Below are 9,093 nucleotides of genomic sequence, written 5' to 3' on the forward strand. Positions count from 1 at the left end.
ATGCATACACGCACATTCGAGGCGGACCAACTTATCGACGCGTGGCACATCTCGTTGCTCGTTATTTTTCCAAGCTTCGAAGTAAAGCCACCCTTTACAAAAACAAAAGTAATCACTCTTCAAAATTGAAGGCTTGAGTGAAATTCCATGGCCTGCTAAAGAGTTTAAATAATATAAATATATATATAATCTAAGTATTGTGACTTTTTGACAAAACTGAGAAGTCAAAACTAAGTCTTTTCATTTTTTACCATCACAGTACTTGCTACTTACCTTCACTTTTATATTTCAAACCAAATGAAGTAAGTGGTGGGTTGTGTTCATGATCGAGTTTAGGCGGCGGTGAGGGGGGGGGAACAATTCTCTGTCAAGTGCCAAGGCCAATCAATGGCACTCTCTCTCTTTCTCTTTGGGTTGTGTTCATGATCGAGTTTAGGCGGCGATGATGGTGGGGGGGGGGGAGGGAGGGAGGGCACATTAATTCTCTGTCAAGTGCCAAGGCCAATCAATGGCACTCTCTCTCTCTCTCTCTCTCTCTCTCTCTCAAACAGAAATAGACACACTCCTCAGTAGGAATGAATGGGATTGGCTCTCTCTCTCTCTCTCTCACACACACACACACACACACATACACACACACACACATAGAGCTGCAGCAAATAACGATGACATCTCTCTCTCTCTCTCTCTCTCTCTCTCTCTCTCTCTCAAACCTGCGATACACACGATGATGGTGCCGTAGGAAATGAAACCCGATCTCTCTCTCTCTCTCTCTCTCTCTCTCTCTCTCAGACCTGCGATGTGCCGCATCTCTCTCTCTCTCTCTCTCTCTCTCTCTCTCTCTCTCTCTCTCTCACACACACACACACACACACACACACACACACACACACACACACGCGAGCGTGTACACACGTACGAGGTGGACCAACTTATCCACGCATGGCACATCTTGTTGCTCGTTATTTTTCCAAGCTTCGAAGTAGAGCCACCCTTTACAAAAACAAAAGTAAGCACTCTTCAAAATTGAAGGGTAGAGTGAAATTGCATGGCCTGCTAAAGAGTTTAAATAATATAAATATATATATATTCCTAAGTATTGTGACTTTTTGACAAAACTGAGAAGTCAAAACTAAGTCTTTTCATTTTTTACCATTAGAGTACTTCTTACTTACCCTTCACTTTTATATTTCAAACCAAATGACTTTTCACTTACTCTTCACTTTTACATTTAAAACCAAATCTTTCTTGAAATATAGGAGAGAGTGACATATGGATACCCTCTCCTTCCTTGAAAATTTTAAGTTCAATTATATATAGTATAGATATAGACTATCTACATACACACACACATAGAGCTGTAGCAAATAACGATGACATCTCTCTCTCTCTCTCTCTCTCTCTCTCTCACACACACACACACACACACACACACACACACACACACACACGCATGCACGCACGTACGAGGTGGACCAACTTATCCACGCATGGCACATCTCGTTGCTCGTTATTTTTTCAAACTTTGAAGTAGAGCCACCCTTTACAAAAACAAAAGTAATCACCCTTCAGAATTGAAGGCTAGAGTGAAATTCCATGGCCCGCTAAAGAGTTTAAATAATATAAAAATATATATATAGTACTAAGTATTGTGACTTTTTGACAAAATTGAGAAGTCAAAACTAAGTCTTTTCATTTTTTACCATCACAGTACTTGCTACTTATCCTTCACTTTTATATTTCAAAGCAAATGACTTCTCACTTACTCTTCACTTTTACATTTCAAACCAAATGTTTCTTGAAATGAAGGAGAGAGTGACACATGGATGCCCTCTCCTTTCTTGAAAATTTTAAGCTCAATTATATATAGTATATATTTACCATCACAGTACTTGCTACTTACCCTTCACTTTTATATTTCAAACCAAATGTTTCTTGAAATGAAGGAGAGAGTGACACATGGATGCCCTCTCCTTCCTTGAAAATTTTAAGCTCAATTATATATAATATAGAAGTATAAATAGTAAATTGACATGGTCAAACAAAGTTTTACATTTCACCAAAATTGAGAAATCGAGTCATAACATTAATATCAAAACCCCTATCAATTCATGAATATCTAGCATAAGTTGCTATTTGAAGCCATAATTTCTTAAGAAATTGTCATTCTTGTGCAACATGAAAAATACTTTTTACCCTTCTATGAGAAGAGAAATGGAACCTCGGGCAAGGTAATCTTCTTGTTCTTCCTTCTTTTGCAGGTCAAAATGTCTCTTGAAGGGCTCTCCAACCTTCCATACTGAACCCGACTTCCTTGTCTCTAACTGAAACTATTGGTATCGGGCTGGATCAAGGGCCCAAAAAAGGCGGCTTCAAATATGGTCGTCAAATCAAAATGTGAATTATTAAGTGAACTATTGGTGAGCTACCCTATGTGGGCTTATATGATGCAACATGTTCTTGTGTCAAAGGGTGTCTGGAACATTGTGCAGGGCATTGATGTACGTCCTGGTTCTGAGGTTGTAGGCGATGTTGAGGATGTTGCAGGTCTTGCTGCAAGGATTGTAGCTGTTATAGTTGTTTTGCCTACGACAGAACAAGATCGTTGGGATGTTAAGGATACGCAGGCTCATGCATTGATTGCGTTGTCTGTGAAGCACACCATTGTTCCTCACATCCGTTCAGCAAAATCTGAAACAGGCTTGGGATATTTTAGCAGGTCTTTATGCAAGACGCAATGAGGCTAAAATTGCTTTGCTACATTGTCGTGCTGTGGCACGTATATAGTGGAAACGGGCATTAAACGATTTATCTTGTGACTTTTTGATGCATAGGTATACTTCATATAATACTCATATGCATAAATAAAAGCTTTTCACCATACCTTAGTATTACCTTTGAAGTAATATAAATGTACATTACTATTAGAAAGTACTGCAAGAGAAGTATCAATGATTGTGCCTCTTTTTGTCTGGGGGAAAAGCATTTGTATATTTCTTCTAATATCTAAGCTATACCCTACCATATATAAATTATTTTCTTCTTTTCACATTTATTCAATAGTATAACCCTTCAATAATGCATACCTTCTTGGATACATACAAGAGGGAAGGGCCTACTAGAAGACTTTATGAAAAGGAAGATCCAAAGCTTCTTGGACCATCCCAATTTGAAAATCCCAACCTAAGGGCGTGGAGAAAAGGCCAAAACCAATTCAATCTCTTTTAGTAGGCCAATTTTGCCTTTTGAAGCATGTCAATCCGAGTTACATGTCAAAAGTTAAAGGGAACCAGTGAAAAACCCTCTCACAACCAGACTGTAAGAAGAGATGGTAAACAGGTGAATCAAGTGAAAAGAGGTAATCTTGGTCTTTTTTCATAAAATAAGATATTTGGAGGATAAAAGACACAAGCATGTGAATGTGAAACCTGAAAGATGCCTTGAAGGACAAGACACACAAGTTGGGACCCCCTGCTGGAGCCACACAAAAGATGCCTAGGTGGGGCCCACATACATTATGCACCCACATGGAGCCTCAACGAACAAAAATACTGAATTTCATGATATTTTGAGTCCTAATATTGCCCATCTTAAGAAATATCCAAAGAACATTTAATTTGGGCTAACTCTTTAGCCTAATCAAGTGATTATGTAAAACATGGCTCCCTCACCTATAAAAAGGGCAACCTTCTCTTCATTGAGGCAAGTTATGAGTGAGTGAGAATAGTTCAATTCCATAGTGTCACACTCATCTTAGTGCCACACGTTCTCTTGAAGAAAGGCTGAAGTCTTGCCTCATCTTCTCTCTCCATTAAGGTGGTGGCGATTGCTCTCATAAAAGATATATGTTGCTAGTTTTTCTTTCATTTGCATATCTAGTCCAATACTTGTCTTTAACTCCTTATCTATCCCTCATTATTTATCTTTAATACCACCACAACACTTAGATCTATCCCTAATTCTATCTTTACTCCTCCTTTCATCTCTCTTGTTGTGTCCTAATTGTTTCATTGGAAGGTAATCAAACAGCAATCTTGTCAATGTAACGGGCACAACCTTCTTGCGGGAAACAATTATGTGCACAAGGTTAGTAACCATATCTTCATCTTTCACAAGCACCTCTCTCTCTTAAGGTTCTCATTCTCTTCCACAAACTCTAGAATCTCCTTGCTACAGGTACTTCTCTCCCCGCAGTATCCTTATTGCCTAAGGGCAACAATAGGGCTTGGGAGAGAAACTCTCTTCTTCTTCTCCTTTCACTTCTTTCACACCTTTATATTTGAACATAATAAGTATATCATCAATAAATAACCATAATCCACATAGAGGAGATTTCTTTCATTTCCATTCTGTGAAATCTATTAGGGTTAACATTTGGATTAATCGAAAGATTCACTTTCAACAACGCATAGTGTTTCTATTTGGTCCTGAAAGGCTCAACGAAATACTTCTCTCTCCAGATCCCATCATACTACCTATTATTGACTATAACTTCTCGTTTGATGTGAGTGTGGTTATTTTATTATGAATCAAGAGGTACCATGAATATGCCTCTGCCAAGTAATGTAAGTTCCGAGACGGGTCTCGGAACATACATTACTTGGCAGAGGAATATTCATGGTACATCTTAGCTCTTTCTCATAAGCCTCGAGCTTCCTCACAAACTCTCACAGCAAGAGGCCCGGTGCCTTCCTGGCAAGACCGCCTACTTCTTGACAGCGTAAAAAGCTGGAGTCGAAGATTATGCACGAGGAAGATGATATGGACACTTTCCTTGCTAGTGTCAAGGATATCAATGAGTAACTTATTTCTGCAGGTGAAGTTATTTCAGACAGTTCCCTTGTGCAGATTGTTCTTGATGCCTTACCAGATTCTTACCAGACTTTTGCTAGTACTTGGAGACTTATGACCCAAGGAAATCCAGAAGTTGTCAAGTTTGATGCATTATGCACATTGCTGTTGCAAGAGTCACTTTCCAGAAAAAACAGGACTAGACAGTGTGCAATTGAACAAGCTTTTATTGCTTCTCAAAGAAAGATAACAGCAATGCAGCCACTTCTTATGGTTCTGCTGCGAGTGGCAAAAATTATGTTCCTAATGCTTCTGCTGGTAGCAATTCGTCTGGAAATTCTGGTGATAAGGGAAAAAAGAAGATGCGTTGCCATTATTGTAAAGCCAATGATCACTTGATCAAGTCGTGTCCTAAGTTGAAGGCCAAAGAGGCTAAGAAGAAAGAGGGTGGTTCCACTGCAAATGCTGGTTCCACTACAAATGCAACCATTGTTGAGTCTTCTGTGAAAGGAGATTGTGTTGCTGATGTTGATGTAGAATGGACTTTCAGCGCAGAGTGCACTTACAATCCTATTGTCCAAGATGCATGCTTGTCAATTTTGCTACAGATTCACATGTGTGGTATTTCGACAGTGGTGCTACAAAGCACATTACCTCACATCGTGAATTGTTGACCTCTCTCGAGTTTGTCCCTCATGGGAATTTAGTCACTTGTGCCAACAACGCCTCTTATCCAGTTCAGGGAGCTGGAAAGATTGTGCACATTGCTGCTAATGGTAGTTCCTTCACACTTGTTGACGCACTTTATGTACCTAGGATCAAGAAGAATCTCTTGTCTATATCCGCACTTGCTAGACTTGGACTTGTAGTCAAATTTGTGGAAGATAGATGTAGAATTCATGATCTCAATTTTTGTGATGAAATTGTCACATCTAGCCTTTTGTCTCGTGGGCTGTATAAGCTCACTTTGTATGACAAGTGTGGAAAAAATTTTGCAAATGCAGTTGCAGCTACAAGGGCTTTTTCATATGCAAAACTATGGCATGCACGTTTTGGTCATCTGAATTTTACCAGTTTGCTACATTTGCAGAAATCTAATATGGTTGCTTCTTTGCCACCTCTTGAAGCACTTGTCAAACATGTTTGTGAAGGCTGTATTTTGGGTAAAATGCAGCGTTAGAAGTTTCCAAAGGATGGTTCAGTTCGGGCCACATGCCGGTTGCAGCTTGTGCATAGTGATATTTGTGGGCCCATGCAAACTCCGTCCTTGGGCAATTACCTGTACTTCGTGACTTTCATTGATGATTACTCCAGGCATGCATGGGTATTTCCGCTTAAAGCGAAGTCCGAAGTTTTTATGTGCTTCAAACAATTTCTGGCTATGGTTGAAAATGTCTCGAAATGTACTATAGGCACCCTCTGTTCCGATCAAGGGGGGGAGTATATGTCTCATGAATTTAATGCATTTCTAGCTAGTCGTGGGATAAAACACCAATGTACAGTGCCTTATACACCTCAGAAAAATGGTGTTGCTGAGAGGAAAAACAGGTCACTGACGGAAATGGCATGATGTATGGTCAAAAGTCAAGCTTTGCCGCATTCTTTTTGGCTTGAGGCCATCATGTGTGCCACTTATGTACTTAACAGGTGTCCAACGAAAGCTTTGCAGTCTATTACTCCATATGAAGCATGGCATGATAGAAAGCCTTCTGTTGAGCACATGCGTGTTTTTGGTTGTTTGGCAGCGCAGAAAATTGGATGATAAGGTTGTCAAATGTATTTTTGTTGGTTATAGTGCTGAAAGCAAAGGTTACAGGTTGTATCATCCGCAAACAAAACGTATTCTCGTTTCTTAGGATGTAGTGTTTGTGGAAGATTCTGTTCAGCCCTTGCTGTCATGTACTAGAGACAGTAATGTAAGCTCACAGGAAATTTATGACACTTTGTTGCCTCTTTTCAGTGGTGGATATACCAATGTAAGTTCCAATGAGACAAATGTACAGCCTATGGGGGTTTTTGAAAACGTTTTAGATCAGCCTATTACTGATACAGATGTACATGATGTACTTGATGAGGAAAGAACTGAAAATGAGCAGGCTAGAGGTATGCCAAAATGGCTGGTGCACACTTTGCGTGACAGTAAATTGGATGCACCTTTGTCTAGTCGTACTCATTCAGGCTCTCTCTATGCATCTTATGCATCAGATTGTTATGCTTTGGCTGTATCTAGTTTACATGATGTTGAGGAGCCTCTGTATTTTGATGAAACATAGAATTCAAAAAATTAAATGGCTGCCATGCAATCAGAATATGATACACTTATAGAAAATGACACATGGACTTTATGTGATTTGCCTCTTGGCAAAAAGGCCATTGGTACGAAGTGTGTTTACAAGTTGAAACGCAAGCCGGATGGTGAGATGGATCGCCATAAGGCTCGACTTGTTGCAAAAGGTTATGCACAGCAAAAAGGCATAGATTATGAAGAGACTTTTGCTCCCACTTGTCGTATGACTACTGTACGTTTTCTATGTGCATTGGCAACTCATTTTGGTTGGGATGTACATCAATCAGACATTGCTACTGCTTTCTTGAATGGTGACATTTTTGAGGAAGTTTATGTAGCGCAGCCTCACGGTTTTGTCATAAAAGGACAAGAGGACAAAGTGTGCAAATGTAAGAAGGCTTTGTATGGGTTGAAGCAATCTCCTCGCGCTTGGTATGAGAAAGCTGACACTCATTTGGTTAAACGAGGCTTTCGTAATAGTCCAACAGAAATCACATTGTATGTAAAACATGAGGATGATGTATTTCTCATTGTCGTTCTTTATGTCGATGATTTGTTGATCACTGGACCAAATGAGAGACATATTGCTGAATTTAAGGCTGATTTGAATGCTACTTTCAAGATGAAAGATTTGGGGCTGTTGCATCATTACTTGGGTATACAGTTTAAGCAGTGTAATGGTGGTATTGCCTTGTGTCAGAAAAGTTACATAGAGACATTGCTATGTAAGTTTGGACTTGAGGATTGCAAACCTATTGCCATTCCCATGGAAACAGGTTTGAAGTTGAGTCTACATGCTGCTAGTGATCCTGCTGATGCCACTCTTTACGAAACTACTGTTGGCTGCCTCATTTATGTATGCAACACGAGGCCAGATATTCAGTTTGCAGTCTCACAGGTCAGCAGATTTATGCATAGCCCAGGGTATAAGCATTGGCAGGCTGTCAAGAGGATTTTCCGCTACCTTGGTGGCACTTTACATCTTGGCTTGTTTTATCCCAAGGGGGGATCATTGCCGCCAGACTTACATGCTTTTTCGGACTCAGATTGGGCTGGTTGTTTTGACACGCGAGTGCCCACAAATGGTTTTTGTTTCATGCTTGGCAGCTCATGTATATCATGGTTGAGCAAGAAGCAACCTACTGTGGCCACTTTGAGTTGTGAGGCTGAGTACAAGGCAGTCTTCACAGCTACGATTGAGTGTGTATGGCTCAGACGCCTTATGGCTGATTTGGGTGTTGGACAGGACACTGCCAACACTATCTACACTGACAATCAGTGCGCATTGGCAGTTGTAAGGAACCCAGGTTTTCATGCTCCCACAAAGCACATTGAGGTGCATTAGCACTATGTCAGGGAGAGGCTCTCAACCGGAGAGATCAACTTGGTTTATGTGCTAACACAGGACAACCGTGCAGATCTTTTCACAAAGGCATTGTCTCGTGAGAAGCTTGAAGCTTTCCGCAAAGCTTTGGGCTTACTCCCCTTTGTGGACTGATCCTATCCTCAGGGCATGGCACTTCCCTTTACTCATGTCCCGGCTCTCGTTCACCACATCACTCCAGGGGGGATTTGTTACCATAAGCATGTGGTAGTGATGTGTGTGAACACATTAGGTGTCATAATAATCAATATCTAATTCTCCTAAATGATTTTCTCATATTAAACTGATCATTTAATGTGGGGAAGTTACAGGGGAGAAAAAGGTAGAATATTGGTTAAGCTAGCAGACCGGCCACAGTAGGGATCCAAAGGAGGGAAAATAGGGATCCAAAGGGGGGGCCATCTGCAAAAGAGCCATGTGCAACAATGGGCTAAAAAGACCCTAAGGTTCAGCCCATTAAGACTTCCAAAATGCTAAGGTTCCAAAATTCAAAGGTTGTGTCCAAAAGGTCAACCCTAGGGAAAATTGGATGCTTTGTGTGTGCCCTAAAAGTCTTTGCACATCCCTACATGGGAGGGGGCAAGCCCTAAAGGTAGGGGATGAGAGAGAAAGCCACACACACACACACACA

At 40.6% G+C, this 9,093-nt stretch overlaps 1 pseudogene; it reads left to right on the forward strand.

Moving 5' to 3' along the window:
• The first annotated feature begins 7,844 nt into the window (after nucleotides 1-7,844).
• On the forward strand, nucleotides 7,845-8,576 carry LOC147460498 (secreted RxLR effector protein 161 pseudogene; annotated as a pseudogene).
• The last annotated feature ends 517 nt before the right edge of the window (nucleotides 8,577-9,093 follow it).

The sequence above is a fragment of the Adiantum capillus-veneris genome, chromosome 3, assembly GCF_014529385.1.
Source record: "Adiantum capillus-veneris isolate H3 chromosome 3, ASM1452938v2, whole genome shotgun sequence".
In the NCBI taxonomy this organism is placed as follows: Eukaryota; Viridiplantae; Streptophyta; class Polypodiopsida; order Polypodiales; family Pteridaceae; genus Adiantum; species Adiantum capillus-veneris.